The 23,700-nt window shown below is 42.5% G+C and overlaps 1 protein-coding gene across 1 annotated transcript in view; it reads right to left on the bottom strand.

Annotated features, from left to right (window-relative positions):
- MMD (monocyte to macrophage differentiation associated) overlaps positions 1–23,700 on the bottom strand; it is a 45,428-nt gene that overhangs the window by 20,995 nt on the left and 733 nt on the right. The gene's annotated exons all lie outside the window — the stretch shown is intronic.

Raw genomic sequence — 23,700 nt, forward strand, 5'->3', positions numbered from 1 at the left:
TATTTTGAGGCAGAAGTTGCGGTGGCTCAACCTTCCCACTCAATACCACACACCCATCCTTGAATTCCTCTGCAACTGCCCCAATAATTCACTCTTTCAGGCTGTAAAAATGTTCAGGAATGTGTGGCATTATGGACACCATGAGTGGATGGCTGGCTTCTTTGTGGTTCTGGTAAAAGGCTGGACTGATTCCTGTAAAATGAATCTGCTGAGACCTTCAAAGGTGTGCACAGAGGCATTGCATTTTGTCTCCATCTTATCTCACTCCCTCTGCCTTTCTTCGACTCTTCCTTCTGTCTCTTCCGAAGCCACTCTCATTTTCATTTCCTTCCCTGCTGCCTTTGACATTTGATCTAGACTCTACCAGCAAATGTGTCACAGAGAGTTTTTCTCCTCACAGTTTTCAAAGCCTGTTTTTCCACCTTTGTTCTGAGGTCAAACTTTGTTCTGTTGTTAAACAACAATTGGTGTAGCTTCCTGTTGCTGGAGCATCAAAGATTTACAGATTCAAGATACAGTTAAAAAAATTACTATTTCAAACTTGTTTATTTTGAATGAAAATGAGAACATTCAAATCATGAAGCTTGACCAAGTAGAACCAGGTTAGGAAGACCACCAACCATCATGACAGCAGTGGTGAGACTGGAAGATTTTGAACTGAATGTCTGTGTCTCTTAGGAGACCACTAAATTACTCAGCATAGATATTGTTAAAGTGGTCCTGACCAATAACGTGTTTTCAGTACCCGTGACTCTTGTTGAGCTCATCTCTGTAATTGCTTTTTATGATCTAATGAATCAGAATACCTTAAAAAAAAAAAATCACAACAAAAGAAACCCCTTATTATGGGCCAAGTAACTATTAACTCTAAATCCTAAAAATTGGCATTAAGCATTGGCATTAAGCATACAAAAATAAGGAAGCAAAAACCTTATTAGCTTGATTACTCTTATTTACAAAGTGTGAAAGAAAAAACCTTCAAATACCCAATGTCCATATGATTTAAAAATGTTCTTAACACTAGAAATATTCTCAGCCAGAAATGGATTTTAACAGATGAGTCAGGGTTAAAAGAAGATGGAAGAACTTTCCTTACTGAATGCATCCCTACTGTGGAGCACTATCACGTAGTACGTTTGGAAGAAGGAACAATGTATTGAAAATGAACAGCCAAGGACTCATTAATAAGAAATTTAACCTATTATTTTTTCATTGGTTAAAGATAATTTAGTTCTGATCAGGGCAGTGAGGTATTTGTAAAATGGATTGTCCAAAATGAACTAGGCAATCCCAGTTTGATACCTAATAGACACCCATTTGACACCTAATAGAAGGTGTCTGCATAGCAGTTCTGTTACTAATTGCAATTCCTGACAGTCTCAGCAGTGAAGTCAATGAGTACATGAGCTATGTGGTTTGCCCTTATTATTTCTAGGTCAAATTTTACCCATGCAGAATTTCCTGCCGGTCCTTCACAGTCACTATCTACTTGTCTGGGGATGGAGGAGTTTGTACTCCTGGACTAATTACGAGCATTACATTGACACACAGATATACATAATTTCTGAATCAGACATCAAACGCTTTTATAGGATTTGGAAGGAACGCAAATAGGAACACAAAAGTGGGGTCTGTAGTTTTCACTGCATTGCAAAATTGCCTTGGGATGCACAAATCTATCAAATAAATAGGCAGGACTTGTTGAAAGCTTCCTTTTCCCCACCCAGGATGAAAATTTAAGTGCCGCTTGAGATGTCAGTGGTAAATTAAATTCTATCAGGAGGTTATATTAATAAAACTAAACATCTCACACAAAAGCTGACTTTCTTCTAGCCATTTGGCACACACAAGTTCTCATTATAAGCCTGTGCAATAACTAGCCTCCTGATTTGTGAAACAGATAACAGAGAAGCAAACATTTGTAAGCAGCTTCATGGTTGCCAAAATGGATGTACTGGTGACAAGACATTGCTAATGTTCCCAGGTACTTACTTTTTAGAGTTGCCAGTGGTGACAGGCTGATTCTGGAGGCAGCAGGGCAGCACACTATGGCTCAGGAGGCTCTTAGCCAATTTAATGCAGCAGGGAAGCAAGCTGAGCAGCACGGGGCCCTTAATGAGGCACGGGAAACAAGTTTGACAGGTGAAACTCCTCTCCACTCCCAGTCTACATGGGAGAACAAATCAAGCATTTCTGGTAAGTAAGGGTGGAGAAAAATACCCTTCTGCCTTCATAACAAACAGAATGAGGATCTCATCTTCTGCTCTTAGGGGTGTACATGATAATGGAGGATGGTGATGGTTTCACTAAGGTTTGATTTAGAAGCTGTAGAGGTAAAGCACTTAGAAAGCAAGTTCTGAAGCAAGCATGGTTGTAACAAAATGCCTGCTTCATACATGTGTGTGGCTGTGGTAGAAATATAGTGTAAAAAAGATCATCTTGGCTGGTAAAACATATCTTACTGATGTAATTTTTAAAGGAAATTCTATTTCTTCTTCAAGTATCTAATACAAAAAACAGTTTTGCAATAATGTGGACTGTAAGACCAGGACAGCAATAGGTCTCAGGAGAGCCCAAGGTGAAGTGCTATGTGCTCCACTCTGGGCACAAGCTCATGCTTCAGTGTGAGCTGTGGGGTGCTCAGGAGCACTCGGGGGAAAGCTTGAGGTTTTGCTCCCTCTTAGCATGTCCTCAAACATGTCTCTGTAGTACAGATCAACTGGGCAAATCAACCCAGAGAAGGGCTTGGACTTTCTTAGCATGTCCAAGGACATGTGGCAGCAGATCTACCCTGTAAAAAGTTATGCTCTGGGTCTGAACCAGGACGAGGGTCCTGCAGGCAGCATGGATTATAGCTCTGTTTTTTGTCTGCTTGCTGCAAACTGACCCAGATTTCTGCTTCATCTAACAGGTTTTTTTGAGCATAGTGTGAAGGAGAAGCATCTCTTACTGAAATGCATGTTAATGGTCTTGTGAAATGAGCACCTCTCCCTCCCTCAGCCTTCCCCCAATCTAATTAATAAGGTCATCCCACTGAAGGCAGGTTTATAAATAGCTTTCCAAACACTAATGGAATTAGTTCTGGCCTGGACAACTTTTCCAGGGTGACACAGGTATCTAAGAAGGTCTGGCTCCTTGGCATATACAGCCACTTGCAGTAGAAATGTTCAAACATAAACATTTACCTGATGTCACTGCACTCTTGCTGCCAGCACTAGACCTGAAATGGGATTACAGCATTGCCTACTAATATAATAGTGAAGACTTGCTGCAAATAAAACAAGTGATCTGAGAGGGATGTGCCTTGTATTAGATTACATTACGCTAGAAAATGAAATGTCACATTCTGATGAAAGTTTCTCTTTTGTCAGTATTTCAGAGAAAAGTGTATTTTTCATGCCCACAAGATTTTGAGGGAGCAATAAACAGTTACCTTGGGGAATAATAGAAAAGTACTTCAAGTCGATAGGAATCTTTAATATGAAAGCAATTAATGGGAATTGAGTAGTGTGGCTATAAACTCTCAGAAGAGAGCAATGTTTTAAAATCATTTGACTATTTAAATCATCTGTGAACTGAGTTACTGAACCCCTTTGAAAGCAAAGCTTGAGTTATTAACTTTTTAAAATTTTGCGTGAGTCTGGAATTTTATAATAAAAATAAAACCTAAATATGTCATAGAAAACATAAGCTCTAATTGTTTAGAAAACTTAAACCAAAACGCAGGGAGAATATATGTTGGTTGTTCACTGATTTAGGGACTTCAAATCAATGAGAGTTGAGCTCCTAAACAAGGGACAAACATGAAATTACATTTTGATTATCTGTGTGACTAATGCAGTTTAATTGTATCTTCAGGAAAATAATGGAGAAACATTATTTTGCAGTTATTTGGTCTGTGTATCAAATAATAGTCCTCCATGTATTGCATTTCCAGTAGTAAACAAAATTACATAGATTTCAAAATGCATATTGAGAAACCAAAGAAGATCAAATTTTATATTAATCTATCTTTTCCAACAAAGGAAAATATGAAAAGGTCTTTTTTTGAAAGTTGATAAGATCCCATGTCATACTTGATCCTAAAAGCACATCTTCTAATATACCAGTTGTTGGGACTGTTTCAAAAACTCTGATATTTTTCCCTTGTTTTGATTAACAAACTTGGATTCATCTGGATTCATGATGTACCTCAAATGTATTTCAATCGATGACATTTTCTAGTAGGATCACACTGATTTATTTGTTACAAAGAGAACTTTCTGTTGGAGTGAAACATCAAATTCCTCCATGTTTGCATGTTAATGCATTCAACCTTCTCCTTAGATGAAGTTTCCACAAGGGCAGGAGGTGCTTTGTGCAACTGAGACAAGATTGCATCTTTAGAGGAGGAGAGAAAAGCAGCACTTGTCAGTCTCTGTACTGGCCTTGGACCAGCTGCACAAATTCTGAGTCATCAGATGAATCAAGTCTGTTAATGACTGCAGAGAACTTCAAAAAATACAGAAATATCCTGCTTTCAGATATTGATTCTGTAGTATTTCCTTTGGGAAGCTTTAGTCATAAATGTACCAGAATTCAAGGCTTGTTTAGAAGTAATGAACGTCAGGGGTTTTTGGCTTTTAGTAATTGCACCATAAAAAAGATGATCAGGGATTTTAACCTTCTAGTTGTGGTTGAGTGGCCCATAGTCCTTGGAATATCTGTCAGTTCCTCCAGCAGAAATCAGTATGTAATTTAAGCTAACAGGCAAATAGAAGTGTATTAAAAGGCAATATAAAGGTAAAATTCACTCATAAAGAGAATTTAATACAAAAGACCAAATCAGGACAACCTGACTCGGGAGGGAGCTAAGCAGCTGCTGTTGTCTTCAGGTTGAGTTGGAATCATACTGTCAAGAACACCTGAAAAATCACAGTTCAGTTTCTTAAACTAAAGGGATAATAGACTCATGAGATTCTGTGTTGTAGCCTGCCTTTAGAAAGTCTACAATTAGAGAATATATATTTCTTCTAACTGTATTATAACAATATATACTTTCAGTGTCAGTAGATCCTAGGAGACCAAGTCTCCCATCCAATCTTTCAGTTTCACTGGTGGGGTCTCATTATTGTGGCCTGCAAAGGAAAGCATCGCCACCAGCTGCACCCCACTCTTGGGAAAAAAAAAAAAAAAAGTACATTAATTGCCCTCTCACAGATGTTGGATTCTGGCATCCACACTAAGCCTCCAAAAGTGGAGGCTTTTGAAGATTTTTTTAGCAACGTGTTACCCATGCAGAACAAATTATTTCTCTTTGGTCCCAATATTTTATGTATCCACAAATTTTTGCCTCTTCAAAAGTAAATGAAAAATGTTCACATTTATACCAAAGCCAGAGTAAACCAGTTCCATGTTTAAATCCCTTTCCACAGGCAAAGCGGACCATCTTTAATCGATATTTATGACATAGACATGCAAAAATTTTTACCTTCCTTTTTTCTTCCCACTATTGGGTTTTTGCTCTGTGGACATGTCTTGCCATCCATAATCACTCTAATACCTCATTTTTGACATCACAATCAATGAAGTGAAATAAGCTGTTACTTAATGGGTCTGACATAAAATCCATTTAAGTTAACAGAAAGACTCTCATTGTTTCCTATCAACTCTAGGTCAAGCCTAAAGTGAACAGAGGGGGTGGAATTTAGCCTGTCGTTTGTCATCTGAGAGGAAATGATTTCCACATCCCATTTGGACTGCTTAGAGATTTTAAACATATTTAGCAAAAGAAAAAGAATTGATTTCTTGTCAGTGGTTAAATGGTTGAAATTTTACTCTGATTTGAATCTCTCAATTTAAGATTTTTAAGATGTTTGCTGAATTATATTATTTTTATATTTTAGCTTAAAATGGTATGTAGTTTTCTCAATAGTTTACAAAAGAACAAATATAGGAGATAAAGATCAAGATGAGTGGAAGTCAGTTAAACTGAAGAGGTGCCTGACTGCCCTGCACAGGTCATGAAACAGCAGCTTGCATGGGGGCTCAGCCTGGCTGCCAGGGGCTGCTCGGAGCCCGGCAGCCTGTGAACTCACTTTGCCCTTCCTGCCAGCAATGCGTGGGGCCTTCTCACAAAGCATCTTGCTGACAGCTTGTTAGTTTTATTTTTTTTAGCTTCAATAAATACATTTGGAAAGGGAGAAAACACCTATACTCCAATGCACAGCATTATCTCAGGTCTTCTAGGTTTTGTAAAGAGACTTAATAAAATATGAATCCATTTTTCTCTATTGCTTGCAAATGTTTACAAATGTGACTAAGAAACAAAATGAATATGTTCTTTACTAGAGCCCAACAAACACCAGACACACTGTCGCTACCATATCTCCCGTTCTAAGTAACCCTTGTGAACCTTGGAAAGAGCGAGCAGAGGGGCTGGCAGGGACAAGGAGAGCTGGGTGATCATCTAACTTTCAATTACCCTGGTATGTTGGGAGACTTTTTCTTTCAGTGTTTCTGCAGAAATAATTTATGGTATTCAATGACAAAAATCCAAATGCTCGTTCTCTTGGTTGTGGTATGTTACAAAGAGTAAAGGGAGTTCTGTTTCACAATGTCCCTTCCGGATGACCAGAAACTCTTGGTATGTACCATTTAATTACTGGTGGACAGGCCAAGTTGCTGAGAGGTTAGAGGACTTGCAAGAGACAGAGGTATCAACAAGTTTGATTCCAGTGCAAATTTGTCTACTGGGCTGGCAAACAGAGTGACTGCAAAACAAATGTTACTGTTATTGGCAACCTTTGTGAGGCCTGGCCTCCACCATTGACTCAGTTTTCACTCTGCCCTTGAGATAGAGTTACAGATTGTGTTATCTTTGGTGGAAGGGATAAGTTTTCAGATAGACTCTGACCTGACTTATCTTTCTGTTGTGGTAGACGAAAGTCTACAGCGTTCCAGTGATGTCACCGAGAGATTGGACATACACTGATGATACTCCAACCCATCGCGTAACTGCTGGAAGGCCTGAAGGGAAAAAAACCCCTAATAACTGGGAGGTTTTTAGAAGCCAGCTGGACAGCAAGTGAGTAAACAACAATCCAGAGGGGCACAGGAGACCCTCAAGACAGCAAATTCCAATCCTCCGGATATCTGGGTCTTGAGGCTCAATAGTAATATTTACAAGAAGATAAGTTGGTTGAACAAATCAAGAAATAAACAGACAATGTCCTCGATGAAGAGCTGAAATAGAGATGTCTGTGTGTACAGAGCATGGCTTTCCAGAAACTGCTCCTTCCCTGGGGCTGTCACGTCTGAGCTACTTTTGGTTATCCAAAGAGAGGAGCAGGAATCCTCACTGGGGCTTATCTTGTTCTGCTGCACTGGATGTTACAACCTTCTTATCTGTGGTGGATATCTTATGCTCGTGGATGCAAAATTGCAAGGCCACATTTTTGGGAACGGAACCCAGAGCCTTGGAGGAAGGCCACGCTTTCAAAATCTGTTTCCTCAGTAGCTTCCCCAGTGGCTGGGATGTGGCGCTGGCAGCAGATCAAAGCCCGGGAATTCCTGCGCTGTGCTTGGGCCATTCCTCCTGGCTGAGGTCACACCACTCTCCTCCTTTCTGTATGGTTTTGGCAGGATCAATGTTATAAATTACAGGGTGAGATACAGCCCTGATGTGAGAGTGAGGATGGGGAGGGCATGCTGCTGCTCGCCTGCTGTGTGGCTGGCGGTACCTGTCACAGCTAACCACCACCGTGGTACCTGCCTGTGCCCTCGGCCAGCCCCTCGCTGGCAACTGTGCCCCACACTGCTGATATCGACTGTACACAACTCATTTTAAACAGCTTTACATCTAATATAAATATGAGTGTTGGTCTCTGAATTGCTGTCAATTCTTTGTAATTTTACTGGAGTCTTGTAACAGTATTTTACTTAAATACTAGCTTTTTATATTGTAGAAAAGAACCCCAAAGCCATTAACTCCCTTGGCACTGGGAAAACCTCTGTGGAGGTTTCAGTGAAAACAACAAAAGGTTTTATGAGAATTTTCTAAAGGCACATTTGAGTTTTTCAGTGGAAATCCAAATTCCCATATTTTGGCAGTAGAGCTGTATTGGGTACGTTTGAACTAATGTTAACTACTTAAAAGATCTTTAGTGCCTTTCAAGACTAAAGGGAGCGAATCTTATTCGAGGAAAGATACCCCTCAGCAGAGGACAGGTGATACTCTGGAGGAGCTCAGCTCTCTCCTCTTGTTCTAGAGTTTTGGGGAGCAGAGGCCTAATCTTTGGATGGTTGCGTTAATCCCATCCGAACTGAGGGGTACACTACGCTCCACTTGCGTGCCTGCAACATAGAAAGTTAAAATAAATGGTTGTTAAACTACAGGCTGTATAGTGCAATAGACATTAGTGCTGCTTTTAGTCATCAATATAGTGCTATTTAAAGATGACCGATACTTTAAAATCTCCAGATAATTAATATTAAAAGAATGTTTCTTTTTCATTTGAGTTTTTATGCTATCATGTGGACATGTCCATAATTAAATATGTGCTTGACTCTTTCTGTCTCCATTTAAGCAGACATTAATGGGGAACTTACTAAAAACAACTGCCAAAAATGCTCCTGTACTTAAACTTCAAAAATATTAATATCAAATTACAGTGATGATAGAAGCCTGATATGAAATCACTAAAGAAAATTAAAGCTAAATGTTTTAGTTTGTTCAAACTGTTATTTTTATTACAGTTTTTCTGCAGCAGAGACCTGTGCTCCACTGCGCAAGGGGTGGTTTAAAAATAAACATTTTTAAACACAAAATCTTGCCACCTACCGCATAAAAGAATAGTACTAAAGTTGCAAAATCAAAGGCCTTATTCTTAAAGTCAGCTCTGGCTTAGTCTTGCTGTATATGTCTAATATGATATAGTATTTAATGCCATAATCAAACAGTATTTGTCCTGTAGGAAAAATCACACAATGGATAGACTATGTTCATTTTGGAAGCAACTATTCAATATTTCATTTTCTCTTTACTTTTCAATGCATGGACTAAGGTTTAATCCCAGCTGGGGGGGAGAGGTTTTATGAACTGGAGTCTTGATAATCTGATCTGATCCTGGGTCATTTGCAGAGCAGTCATAATAGTTTGTGCACTGAATCTGCATGCTAAAATTTTTCCTGTGAATTTTTTTAATCTTTAGAATTTTTTTTTTCCTATAGTAAGAATGGTATCTTCTGATGCAGTGACTGCAGGAGAGAGAGAACTGCCTGGAGCAGCCAAGTCTCACTGGGTAAATAACCACCAGCACTGGGTACGCCGTTGCTTGGATGCTCGTGGCTAGATCCAGCGTTCATGGGTGCAGATGGATGCTTGCGATAACTAGACATAGATGGAATTATACTAGTGACTGAGGATCCCAAAAGTGCCCTTTTTACAGCCATTACCCAGACCAAAGCTCTACCCTATGCAGAATTTCCATCGTTGCAGCATTGCTCTGTCGAGACTCTTGCCTCTCTTCACTATGGAGTGGGGGCTGCACTACACGTTACACAACCTACAAAACGAGCTGGAGGTCTATAACAAAACCAAAGTTGGATCAAGTCTTTTGCAACAAGTGAGTGGTACCTTAAATGGAGATGTTGTTTGTATTCATCCCTTTGCTGCTAAGGAGCAGAGAACAAATATTTGTACAACGGCATTCACAAATCCAGTTCACATAAACCCTCTCCCCTCCCTGCAATAAAAAGCTGCCAAAAAGGTTGGCTCTCCATTAAACTTTGCTGCGGGTGATAAATGTGCCTGCCTCCAAAAGCAGTCCTCCACTCAACACCAAACATGGCACGACAGGAATGAACCAGCCGTTCTGCTCAGCTTGAAGGGCAGATCCTCAGCTGGTCTTAAGAGCTGTGACTCCAGTGCAGCCGATGTAAGCCAGGGCTGCTCTCTGGACCTTTATTCTGGCTGATCAGCTGCACAGCTTTACATCCCAAACCCTGCTTTTTATACTGAAATGTAAAAACACAAACCAAGCAGTTCAGAGTCTCTGTTTCGGTCACAATTCACCCACTGCAACTAGGGCTTGATGGAGCAGGGATGGAGAACAGCATCAGGAAGACACCAACTCTGCTCATCAGTCTTGGCACCTGCGAAGGACCGAGCAGCCCTGTGGGACTGCATCCCAGTCATCTGCTACTGGTTTTGAAGCTTTGTAAGGATGGGCCTCCAGCAGGGATTCCCACCCTGACCCTGCCAGAAACGCTGTGCACCCAGCTGACAAAAAAAGAGCTGGTCGCAGCCTGGGCTATGGTGGGTCTACACCAACTAGAAATTTTTGCACACTGGAGTGAGTTCATAGCTTGGAGGGGAATGGGATGATGCCCATCCTTCCTCCAATGTTCATGTAGAGGCAGTGGTGAAGCTGTTCTTTTTTGTCATCAAAAATGAGCATGATAGCAGGGGACATAGCCTGAGCTTGAGCTAAGCACGTGGGAATGCGGGCAGTCACTCTGCATGCCTGCCCCAGGGAGCTCTGCCAGCTCACCTCCACCCTGACCTCACGTAGCCCCTGTTATTCCAGCTCCTGAGGCCAGCTCCGAGCAGCAGCTTTGTCCTCAGATCAGGAGAATGGTTTGTTTTGATGGCAGGATAATTAATGTGCCTCAGCTCCATAGCTGTAAAATCCCTGGGGAGACGAGGCATGTATAATTTTTACTGCGCCACAGCTAGGTGAGCGTAACACAACATTCCTACTCAGGGATGACCATGCTTAGCTACCTGACTGTAAAAACTGCAGCTGTTTTCCCCATTTCACAGTGGCAAAGCTGGTGTCTATTAACCAGCCCACTTGGAAAAATAACACCCGGCTCCCCAGAGAGGCCACAGTCAGAAACTGTCAGCTATGGCAAACTTTTTTTGACATGATCAAGGAAATTGCAATCACTTTTCTTATTCTGGAACCTCAAGCAGCATTGAAGGAGAGAGCTTCTGCTTCCCTGCAGGTGAGGTAGTGAAACTTTTGTTATTAAAAATGGGCAAAACTCAGCGTAGCTAAAGTCTTCCTTAATCAAAGAGTCCCTTGGCTAATGGCAGGTCCTGCTCTGCGCAGAGCAATCCCATCCTGGTGCAGCATCACTGCAAGACTCCTGTTGGGATTTAATGCCTCAGGGCATTTTACATACGCACATTCATCCCTTCATCTAGCAACATCCACGTTTATATATGGCTGCTCCATCCAGATTTTACCCTGATTTCATAAACAATAATCACTATCTTTTCCTCCTTGGCTCCCCTTGTAGCTGAACTGTTCAGTTCTGGTTTGGGAGTGCTCAGCACTAATGTTGGATAAGTGCACTGAAGTAGCAGCAAGGAGAGGTTTACTGATGCTTCTCCCATATTTCAGTGTGGTTTATTTTATGTTCACTATGGTTTATTTTTTGTTCACTTCACCATTATTCGTGCTAATAAACCGCAAATATAAATACAGAGCCATACTGTTTTGTATGTGTATTTGATGTTGATAGAATAAATTACCTTTCCTACAGATTCTCCATTATATATCGGCTTCCCTTATGTGCCGCACATCAACATGAGAAGGAAACATTTGCCATCACAGCCCTTTGCAAACATGGTTCTCTTCCAAGCTTTCCGATTTGCTACTAAATAAACGTGTGCGAGATAGTGTGTGTGTATTACTACAAAAGACTATTATTTACACAACATCCAACCCTATACAAATTCTAATGTACAGTTCACACAGCAAATGTTTTCTAAGACACTGAATCGCAGTGGATCTTCTATACAGCTGTGATCATACCACCCCAGGACCAGAAACCCAAAACATACAGTAGGGACCAAACCTGCGTTATTCCCACTGAACCTTAAGCATCCAAATGAAGTACCTCATCACCTTCAGCTTTCTCTCAGAATAAACAAAATCCAGCTAAGATCTGAATTTCCTCTGGAGGTGCCTCCCCCTTGCCTGTGAAAGCAGATGGGATTTCTAATCAGGTTGTTAAAAGAGAGGAGTAGTGTTTCCATAGCCATAAGCTTGGGTTTGAAACCTCATTGACCCCATAACACTAGTTCTGGAAGAAATCACCCAACAAAAAAGTTAAAATAAGGAAAATTTTCAATACCCCGAAAGGCAACAAGATGCCTGGTCAGTTGTGAAACTTTTTGGTAAAAAACCCCATTCAGCTGAGTTTTTTCAACTGCTGGCAAATATTTTGTTTTCCTTTACAAACTTCTGCAGCTAGTGGGTACTTAGTCACAAACCATCACCCCTGGAAAAGCAGCAGTCACCTGACCCTGAAGCAGAAGTCACATCCCAAACTGTGTGAGCATGGGGCTGCAGACCGGCAACACTTGCTGATACTGGGCTCTGTCTCCACGTCACCCACAGTTCACCCCTGCACGTGGGCACAGTTCAGAGCCCACAAGGCCAAGGAAATGACCCACAGGGAGGGAATTGAACAGCTCCAGGGACCCCTTCATCTACCTTTGGGAAAGCAAAAAGCCCTGAAGTCAGCATCTCCTGACCTTGCTCTGTTCTTACTGTCATTCCCATTTAGTGTGTTTTCTTCCATTTTGCTTGTATGATTGCATTGTCAGTTTAGACGCAGCTCCTGGAAGCCTTGCAAAGATGTGTGTATATTGCAAACATGTACGTGACCCATAGTTTGCCGTCTAGATTTGACTGCAGAAGTGATAGAGAGGGGAGCAAAGACAGGTCATTTATACCAGCTGAAGATCTGGTCTATATGTTGCAACATACCTCATGCAAAGTAAACATGGCCTTGCATCATAAACCATAGGCTGGAGCCAAGAAACAGCTCAGCTGGAGAAGTCACAGAATAAGGAGAGCACAAGCCTGTTCAGGTAAGAGAGCTCTGTATCTAAAAACATGTCCTGACATATTCACAAGAGGAGGCTAGGTATTTTTGAAGCTGATTTTTTTTTCTTTCAACTCCCCAATCCTCTGAGCTCATTAAAATGAAGACACACTAATTTCCAGGAGCAGCCAAGAGGGAAAGGTCAAGGAAGGACTTCTTTGTAGTGTCGATTCTCAAATTCCAGTGAGAACAGCAGCAGGGTTTTCATTAAGCCACTGTCAAATGATAAATTACTGCATTGTCAAAAGAAAGTAGAACTGCTGTTACGTTCTATGCAAAAGGTAGTGAAAGAAAAGACCTGATGATTTATAGTTTGTGTACAAGTCTGCCTTCTGTGATGCACAAGTCATTGTAGAGGTCTGCCAGAAATGAGATCTCTGGTTGACAAAAACAAGGATCTTGTTACCAGCAGCTGGCCCTGGCTGGGTACGGAGCAGCCAGTGCTGCTGTATCAGTAGCATTACACACCCCCTCTGCATGGGGGGTTTGGGGGGGTTATATCCATAGGATGCCAGTTTTGAAGGTGCAAAGCTACTCAGAGAATGGGGTGCTTTGCCAGATACTAAAGTCTTCAAAAGAAGCAGAGAAGCTATTTTTGTTATTGCACCAAACCTTAATTAATGCAAGAAATCCCTGGGAATCCAGTGAAATCTCTGCTGAACAGGACACAGCCTGTTAGGGAGGGACTCAAGTTTTAAGTCCAGAGCTGTTGTTTGCCACTTTGTATTTCATGGACAGACCTCAGAGGAAGACGGTCTGATTAGACAAATTATTTTAGTTCAAACTGAAACAAATATTTGATTTCATTCATCCCATCTCCACTTGAAAATGCTGTCTGTCCACTATGAAGCATCCTGACTGATGACTAAGAAAAAACATTGCTCAAGGCTCTTGAAAGGAAAACAAAGTGAAGTGTTATGTCTCCCAGGCACATGCTCTAATGACATGGTTTTAGGGTGTTCATAAATGTAACTGTCTTTGCTTCTCAGGAAAGCTTTCCTCAAATCCATGGGTTGGGTCTGAGGACCAAGACACTGTCTTGTAACAGTTAATTAGCTGGAGCAATTAGTGGTCATGTTGTTGTACAAAGAGCAACAAAGGCGGTGTGGAAACCGACAGCCAGAAAGCTGCTCAACCTGAAACCAGAAACGGATGGCAGAAACACTCAAGCAGCGTGTCCAGCAGCCAAATCATGTCTTGACACAGGCTCTGAAGCATGGCAGCCAAATACTAATCATGGTTGTACCCATGCAAATTTGGACCTTCTCTCCTGCATTGCACTTGCACTCATGTCACCCCTGGGTATTTCCACTGAAATCCCATTGAATTACCTCAAGTAACCTCCTGCCTGCAGCAGAGAAAGGAAGAGCAGAGCACAGCCCGCCAGCTTTGGAGCTGGTCCAGGCTCATGCTCAAGTCCCAGGCAGCAGAATCTGTCCCCTACAAATCAAAAAAAGGGAGCATGGAAAAACCAGGGATTTGTGGGGAAACACAAAGTGCACATGGTGGGCTGTATCTGTATCCCAGAATATGCTTTCCAAAAAGAGGATGCTTAGGACAGTAGTTGCTTTATGCAGTTGACTGTCAAATTATCTGCCCTGTCCTATGAGCTTCTGGAGAAGAGAAAGAGGGTGATCTGAGGTGAGGTGAAGAATGAGAATCTTGCTGAGGTAATTTCTGTATTGAATTCAAGATTCTGTAATACAGGGTTAAAATAGAAGCACCTGCAATCTTTATAGAACAACCTGTAATTACGTGCACAAAGACATAAGTCTCTGTGCATGTAGGTGTATGCATGCATTATATATTAATATGGGTATAACAACTAAAGAAGCTGATAGAGTTGCTTTTCTTTCTATATTATCTTTTATTAGGAGGTAGGCATTATGATTGTTTCAATTTTTTAAATCCATGGCAAAACATTAAAGCATTTTCTGACTTCACCACATGCCTCTTGCAGGAGCCTGTGCTGTGCCAGCAGCCTGGGCTGTACCTACAAACCTATTTCTCTCGCTGAAGTGTGGAAGCCTTGCCCTGCTCCAGTCATCTTGGGCACTTGCTGTCCCCAACTAAGGTTAAAGTCATGATCAGGCACACCGGGAGTTTTAAGCCCGAACTGCCCCTTTGAACTCAGAGCTTATCTGAGCCCTCGTTGCCTTCTGGTGGGTTATCCTGCAAGTTCGAGACAGATGTGATCCGGCTGACAGGTTTATCTGTGAAGACATAAAGCTGGTGCCCTTAGGAGCAGAGCTAATCTGACAGGGTAGTACTTAAATCAAACAAGAGTGGTAAAATGCTTCTGACCCAAGAGGATGCTTTCAAGCCCTGCGCTGAACAGGAAGCTGCCCCACGCTTGCAGCATCCTTATGCACTGCTCCGACTCCAAGCCGTGCCGCTGGCAGCATGCGTCCCGCCTGGCCTGGCTCAAGACACGCATTGCTGCAGTCCCAGCGAGGTCCGGGTGCTCCTCCTGCGGGGTCTGGCCTCTCAGATCATGCAGGTGGCTGCCAAGAACCAGCTTTCTCTCCACCCATCTTGTGCAGGATGGGAAGTACCTGGAGATCAAAGGGTGCCCTCTGCATCACAGGCAGGTGAGAATGCTGCTGTACACCTGCCTGGAAAGCAAGTAATAGCAAAAAGCTGGACCCAGTCCAGTCCAGGTAAGAGCAAGACTTTGCTAAGTGTAGAAGCAAAGAGAGGTGCTTCACCCTTGTGTAATGAGGGCACAACCTGGCCTTAAGCCATTTTCCTTCATCCTTTTCATCCAGAAAGTATGCCTTGACTTCTGCTCTAAAAAATGGAAATCATCTGGCTTCTCTGACATCTGTTACTCTGGGTTACCCTGTACACTTCCCAGAAGAGAGGGCACAGAAAAACCACAGTCACAACCTGCCTCCTCCCAAGCAGCTGTTAAACAAAACAGGAAACAGCGGCCCTACAGCGTGACCGTGCTTTGAAGCTCTGCCCTGTGGGAGAGGCTTCGGTAACCTTTGGGGGGAAGCTTTAACAGGCACCGTTCAGCCCCACCAATGCTGGAACCTTTCTTTGCTCTCTTGCCACAAACACTGCTGCCTGCTCCTCTCTGATGCTATACACCAGGCTGGGGGATCCTCTCTCCCACTGCACGCTAACAGAGCAAATAGGTAGTGAAATAAAACCACACGTTCACCTTAAGCAGATGAAGTGGGCAAAGCATTTTCTGTTTGCAAAAGGGGAAGAGCAGCGAGTCCATCTGCAAAACCATTTCCCATTAACCAGCCCGCAATAGTATCTTACATCCTCCTAATGGCAGTTTAACTGTCACCCCAAGAAGCAGATGGACTTTTGTGCTGCTGAGAACACAAAATCACAAGAGGAGGGAAGCCCCAGGATCCACCACACTGCAAAACTGGCAAGACAACATTAGTTGGAGGGAAAGAAAAAGGGTCCTTTGTCCCTGCAGCTCTATAGAGGTAATAACAGGAGAGCAGCATGTGTCCTCCCAGGCCAAATAACCCTGCCAAGACAGTTGCAAAAACACAGACTTGACAATGCTGAGCCATATCTTCTCCTCCAGTTACAGCTTAAAGCTCTCACTTGTCCAAGCAGTTCTCTAGCCTCTGCCGCAAGAAATTGGTAAAAACCTTCATCCCCCCAAGGAACTCTTAAACACCAGCACGTTTCGTAAATGTGCGTCCCAAGGATGTGGTGTTAACACTTCACAATTATTTTTTCCATGCCAGAATGAGTTAAGGTAGAGTCTCTGTCCTGGCTTCGAATTTCCTGGCTTTCCCCTGTCTGCGTCACGACATAATTCTTTCCAGCCAGCCTTTTCCTCAGATGTTCAGAGTTAACATTGGGATCCCTGCCAGCTCTCCTTCCCAAAACAAACACAGAGCCTCCTGATGCCAAAGATTTGCCTTCTATTCAATACCCCAGGGACAAAACACTTGGCTTCACAAGCACTGCCCCGACTTTCAATTCTGCAGATGTATATAAATAAAAATGCAGCTTTATAGAGCCTTGTCTGAACTAGAAAAAGATTTGATGGCATGTCCGTACAAGCTGTCTGTCTCCATCAACTGTAAATAGAGCTTCAATTAATAAAGGAGGTTATTTGCCAAGTTAGTACACATAGATTCAAGCAAGCAAAATAAGGCTTATTGTCAAATTACTTTTTCCTAGCGTAATCGTGTCTGCATCAGAGTTTTTGCTAGCAATAAAAACACCCACCTGTTATTAAACCACCCTGGTTCCAGTGTAAACCTAGTCTAAAACTATTGCCCTGAAAGTGATAAAATACTATTTCCATCTCAGCAAAAAGCTTTTCTTTCCCTCCAGTGTCCCCGGGTTCACACCTTATCTGCCCTTGTAACCTGCGTGCTTTGCCTGGAGGGCTGGAAATTGCAGAGCTGTTGGTGGCTGATGAGAAATGATCCAATGGAAACATTGCCGCAAGCCCTGTAGATAGCAAGCCACATCCCTGCACTGCTCCGAGCAGGGAAACAACTGAAATTCGGACAGATCCTTTTTCTCTGATAAGGGACACGTCCTTCAGGCTCAGGACAGGTGAAGTGTGTGTCCTCTAGCAAGCCAAGGCTGCTGCCGTCTTCTCTTCTTTTAGAAAGAAAACAAGTAGGTTTCCTCTTTTTTGAGGAAAGTAGTACATGACATGTCAAGTCTGTGCTTAATATGCTCCTGAGAGGAGAAGAACATGCAGAGAATAGGAAAAAAAAAATCACCTGAAATAAGCACTACTAATATGCTTCCATCAAGTACTGTTTTGAATTTTTTGTTGGGGAGGGTAAGTGGTACAGTGGCTATATGCAATGAACATGGCACACAGACATTAAATCAAGTGCTGCTACTCACAGATCTTTTTTCAATCCACCTTTATGCTTATCAAACTTATTTATGAATGCCCAGTTTCCAACAATAAACTTGAGGCAACTCACATGAATCCCTCAGAACTTCAGGGGCTCTGTTGTGTCATTTGAAGAAGGCATAGGTGGAAAAACGTGCCCAATTCCTGCCTCCCCTTGTTTAGACCTAGAATTGGCCTGAATTTATACATTTATTTTATTTAAAAGAAGTGGTTGGACCAAAAGAGTAACATGAAAAATATTACCTAATGAAGTTATAAAAAATTATTGATGATTTAGGCAATATCATTAACATAAATAGAGGTGGATGCTAAGTCTATATTCCTTGCTGATGCTGAAGTCAATAGCAGTTAAGTTCAGTGTATTTTTAGGGTAACGAAGAGCTGTGCTGTGTGCCCAATAAGCTTCAATACTGAAGGAGTGCGAAATGTGGGTGCTTAAACAATATGTCCAAGTCTCCTATGCACTCAGGAAGAGACACAAATATATAATCATTCATAATTAACAATATCTCTATAGCACCGCCCGTGAAAGGATCTCATGTTCCTTCATAAATATTAATTAAATCGACCCAACAGCCCAGTTGCATAACAATTATTACTGCCATTAACAGATGGAGAAACTAGGGCACAGTTTCATTGCCCACACAGAGCATCTGCTGCATATCTGGGAAGAGACTGACCCATCCACAGCCTGGGTTGAGTGATCAGATGCTGGATTCGGATGCCTCGTGACAAGTATCCGCCTCCAAAAAATGCACCCAGATTGTCACATTAAGGTGGAAATGCCTCTCTGAAAGGTTAATGTCAAACAGTGTCATTATTAGAGAGGGAAACTAAGCAGCAGCATCTCCAAGGAAACCAGCACACGTGAGAAGGAGGAAACGAGAAGACCAAACCAGGAGTTGGAACAGAAGCTAGGGATGGCAGCCATTCCAATTTTCCCATTTTTTATATTTCGGTATAATTTTCTCTTGTTACGTTAGATAGCTTTCTGCTGTGAATGTCAGAGCAATTTATTTATAAACAATTAATTTAGCTTTCTATCACTGAAGCGTGAAGGACCAGATCTCTACCTCAAAGTCCTAATGGCAGCCCCAGGAGTCCACACCTGCTTTCGTCCTGAGCAACAGCAACTACCAGCAGACTCCAGCTTACATCCCCCCATCCTTCACACCCTCCTCATGTGCGAATCCTTGCTATGGCTCTGGCTGTCATTTGTTCCACCACTGAAATGCAGCTATTTTGGGTACAGGCTGCAGGAGTCCCTTCGGGACATGAGCAGTACACATACATTTGTTTTCAACACCCAGACCCTACACGATGGGACAGATTCAGCACAGGGAGTCAAGCACTTGGGAGAGTCACAGAGTCATTTGGACTGAAGCAGGACCAGGAGATACAGGTCAATGCTTTGCCTTATAAAAAGTAGAAAGGTATGTTGAGAGACTTGGGCTTGCAGTTTTTAATCCATCTAAAAGATGGCACGCTGCGCTGTGGGGCTCTCTGAAGCACGAAGTAGTATTGGCTCACAGCTGGAAGAACAGTATTTCCAATTAAACACCCAGTATCAATTCTTATGGCTTGGCATTCCCACCAAAGCACCAACACTATGTTAGCTGAAGAGCCAATAGTGCAAGGTGATGCAGTTATAGGCAGTAAAAACTCCTCTTAAGCAATTCTTACAGCCAAGGGGTTTGACTTGGACATGTTACTGTGCTTCTATACTTAGCACTATCAGAGGATGAGCATTTGCACTGTAAGAACAATGTGCTAATAAAAAAAATAAGAGGAGATTTATCCCTTTTCAAATTAAACAAATTCACTACATGGGAAGGAATTGTCCCTTTTGAATATGGTTTTGTCTGTCTGGACTAATCCTCTACTCATATGTAGTGGCTTATTAGGGATTTTTTTTTAAAAAAAAATGAAGGCTTAGACAGTATATTTACAATGGAACAGCCTCACATGAAAGATGTATTTTCAGTGAATTTAATGACACATTTGACTTAATGTTGGAGAAATCTAGAAATCTGGGGTTCTTTTTATGTTGTTTCTGTGAAACCCTCTAATAAAGGCTTTACAGAAGCAGTAATATGTAACTTTAAAAGGGCACTAAAGCCAACTGAAAGTGAGCCAGTACAGACTGAATTCCTGCTTCCTGCAGAACGGCAATAAATCCTTCCACTAGCACTCTGTTCCCTTCAAACTACAGAGCTACAGATTGTCAGACCTCCACGATGACTATAGCTCACCCAAAGCAAGGACCTTAAGGCTCTATGACCATGGCTTCCCCGGATGTACCATGGCTTGTTCATTGACTTCGCTCTACCCACTCCAGCCATTTTCAGTTGGAGTATATTTTATTTTGTTTTCATTGAACCTATTGGGGTTAGTTCATAGAGTGAAATTCAGGTGCAGCCCCTGCATGACAGTTTTGTAGTAATCCCCTTATGAACTGCACAAACGTCTAAGAAAGAAATCTCAGGGCAGAGGAGCAGAGAAAATTAATGTGGAGCAGAGACATGTGGAGCAAAGTGCAGCAGGAACATGAGCTGCCTAAGGATGCCCCATAAGCAGAACTGGGAACAGAGGATATTTCCCAAATCCTTGTCCATCCATCTAACGCTTTCCGACTCATATTGTGTCTGAATAAATGTTAACAAAATTTTTACCAACTTCTTATTCATTTGCAAATGGCACCTACTCGAAAACAGTATTTCTATGCTAAATATCCAGGCCTTAAAATACTACCTAATCCTCTAGGCAAAACACACGTCTATGTAGGCACAGCTAGCACAGCAAAATGTGTAAGCAAAGCCCAATGATCACCTGAACAGTGACGGCAGAGCCAGATACAGAGTATGTGCAAAGAGCTAGATGAGGGCTGTTTGACTGCAGCTGTAGATCTCCATAGCGAGACGTCCCAGCGCCGCGCTGCCAGCTGTGGACCAGAGCTTGCAAGATGCTGCAGATATCTCAAAGGGATATCTCAGTCTCAGCAGAACTCCCCCGCACGGCTCGGTTTGGTATAGCTATCAGCAAAGTCTGGTTTCAGGATGCTTTGTATACCGTGTGAATTCAAGCAAGGGATATGCATTTTACACAGTACAATTTAAGGAAAATAGCTGTACTGCTCATTTTCTCGCAATGATGCGAAGGATGTGGCAGAGGACTGCAAGCACTCGAGGGAATGCAGCTTCAAGGGTGATTTCCTGCAAGCTTGGCCTGATAAAAGCCCATTTGCATGCATTCATCCTGCCACAGTCATTAAGTAAAGCGTGGTAGCAGAGACCTCCACAAAGCAGTAATTTCACTCACAGTGACTTGATTACTTGCAATTCTCTGTACGTACCCAAGGGCTCTCTCACTGCTTTAATACACCAATATCATTCTAGTATAGACAAAACTAAGGAAGCCATTTTGTTCCCATTGGGAAGGCAAAGGCCTGATGCACTTGTCTCTCCTTTTCTGGGAGGGAATCTCACCCACTGTTTAGAAATACTATCAGGAGGGAAGTGTCATTTCCCGCTTTTACCTCCACGTTTCAGGGCAGAGTCCATGAGCTGTATCACAACTGATAACTTTCCTTCCAAGTGAACACTGTGCCCCTAGAAACCGCTCCCCTGCCCGCAGCCTCCCCAGGCACTGCCTGTGGCACTACAGCCCGACTTCCTAAAGCTTAAGCAAGAAAACTTGACCACGCCAAGATCAACAACTTTGCCATTGAGCTTCAAGGAGCTGAGAGGCTGTGGTTGGTGTACACAAAAGGGTTGCTGTTAGAGAAAAATATGTATCTGGAGAATTTCAGCTATCTAAAAGTATTTATTAACGTAGTCTTGCAAGTCCCTGTCTCTGCATGTATTACTTACATAAACAAACATGGTGGCAAAGATACAGCAGACGTGTCATGGTATCATTACATTATTTGCATGACTTTCGTCAAAGAACTGCAGAGCTTTTCTGCTGGCATTGGGGCATTTTATACGACATCCCACCATCAACAAAGAAAACAGCTTGAGCCACACTCTCGTGATATTTTTGAGCTCCTTTTAGTCCCTCCAAGGTCTTCTTAGCAAAGATTATTCTGTTCCCTAACACCAAGGATCCCTTATCACTGAGAAGGCTCCTAGCATGTTAGATGATATATGAACACACAAAAAGCTTTAAAGAGCTTACAAGCTGAAGATAAGGCAGATAGGAGAGCCCAAGGAAAGATAACACTGGCCTGCGTGGGTGACAGTGGCCATTACATACCAGCAGCTTAGGCACTGCCAACTTTTGCTAAAGCAGCTACAACTTGCAGTTAACTAATTGCACCTTTTCAGTGCTAAATGACCAAAACAAGACATTCAACATAATTATTTCAGGGTGATATGTGGCAGAGGATCATGCCACCAACTTCTGATTTACTACCAGTTCCATCACATCAAGGGTTTTATTCAAGCCCCCACCTCTCAGGAGCCTTTCTTCCAATTCTGGCTTCCTTCCAAAACCAGGTGTATCTGTAACTCACAGGAGTGCAAAGGACAGCTTGAAAATGAAACCTGGGTTCACCCTCAAGAATTTAGAAACCAAAAGAAAACCCACTAACCATGCTGACTGCTTTTTTTTTTAAATACAGATAATTAAAAAGATACTCCATATCATGAGATTTCTTTGCCAGTGCCAGGATGCCCTGCTGGCGGTGCATATCAGCACATCTGGGGGTGTAGCACAGGCAGCTGGTCACTATCCACTGGAGTACAAACCATGCAATCCAGCCGACAGCTTTGGGCAACTGTGGTTTGAATTCACTGCAGTTTACATCTGGAAGTTTTTAAAATCCTGTCCTGAAGGCATTAGGACCACTGCATCCAGTGAGTCATCGACAACACTTGACAGACAGGTAATAAATCTCACCGTGTTTACTAAAGCTTTCTATAGGACAATGTGGGTACTTTGCATTAACATGATGTAAAATAGCATGTGGGACAGACACCTGCAACAGTGTGGGTCCAGTGCTATTTTTCCCTTAATAACCAGTTAAAATCCACCAGTTAAAGAGTACTTTACATAGTAGCTCAAGCACTACCAAGACAAACACAGTAACCTGGCGTTAAGCGTCCCATTTTAGGATTTCAGAAAACAGATTTCAGTTTTTTGTTCAATCATGGACACATTTGAGTAGAGCAAACCAACTTAAGCCACAAATTCCCTGCAGCCAAATTAGTTTTAAAAGCTGGTTTGACCACCAGTGACAAAGTGCCTCTGCCAGCACAAAACACAACAGGGACCAACTTGAGCAGTGTCTCCCCAGCTTCTCAGGTGGGTTTGCAGCCCAGGCTGATGGGGACAGAGCAGGACCTGAGCTGGCTGTGCTCGGGAACAGCTACACAACACTGCAGCCACTTCTGTGGCAACAAGATCAACATCTCTCGTGTCTCTGTCCCTTTGTGCACTTGGAGCACAAAAAAACCCCATCTCTTACCTTTTCAAGAGACGTGAACTTAAATCTATCAAGCACCAAGAGGGAGAAAACCAGCAAGATGCAGAAGAAGCTTGTTAGCCAAAAAGGCCTTTGGCTTATAGCTCCCAAATTATGGGAAGAATAACAGAGGCCAATGCAGATAATGTTAGATTTACTGGAGATACAATAACAGCCTTCACATGGCCCAGCTGGAATATGATACAGCTGAAGGAAGGCTTGGTGGTGAGAGGCAGGGTCAGACACATGGAGATGCACATTGAAAGCCAGGACATAGGTCGCACTTGCTGCAGAGGGTCAGAAATGCCTGTTTCAGTGGGGTGGACGGCGGCAATGACTCACACGTATCACATTACTGGTAAGTTTACCCCAGTTCATGCTTTCCCTTGGGCAGGAGGCATTGTACCCAGCTTTTCCAGGAAGCATATTGCATCCTGTCAGGGGATTTGTGTGGGGCAGGGGGTACTCTGCCCTGTAAGAGTAGAGCTTA

The sequence above is a fragment of the Strix uralensis genome, chromosome 19, assembly GCF_047716275.1.
Source record: "Strix uralensis isolate ZFMK-TIS-50842 chromosome 19, bStrUra1, whole genome shotgun sequence".
Classification (NCBI taxonomy): Eukaryota; Metazoa; Chordata; class Aves; order Strigiformes; family Strigidae; genus Strix; species Strix uralensis.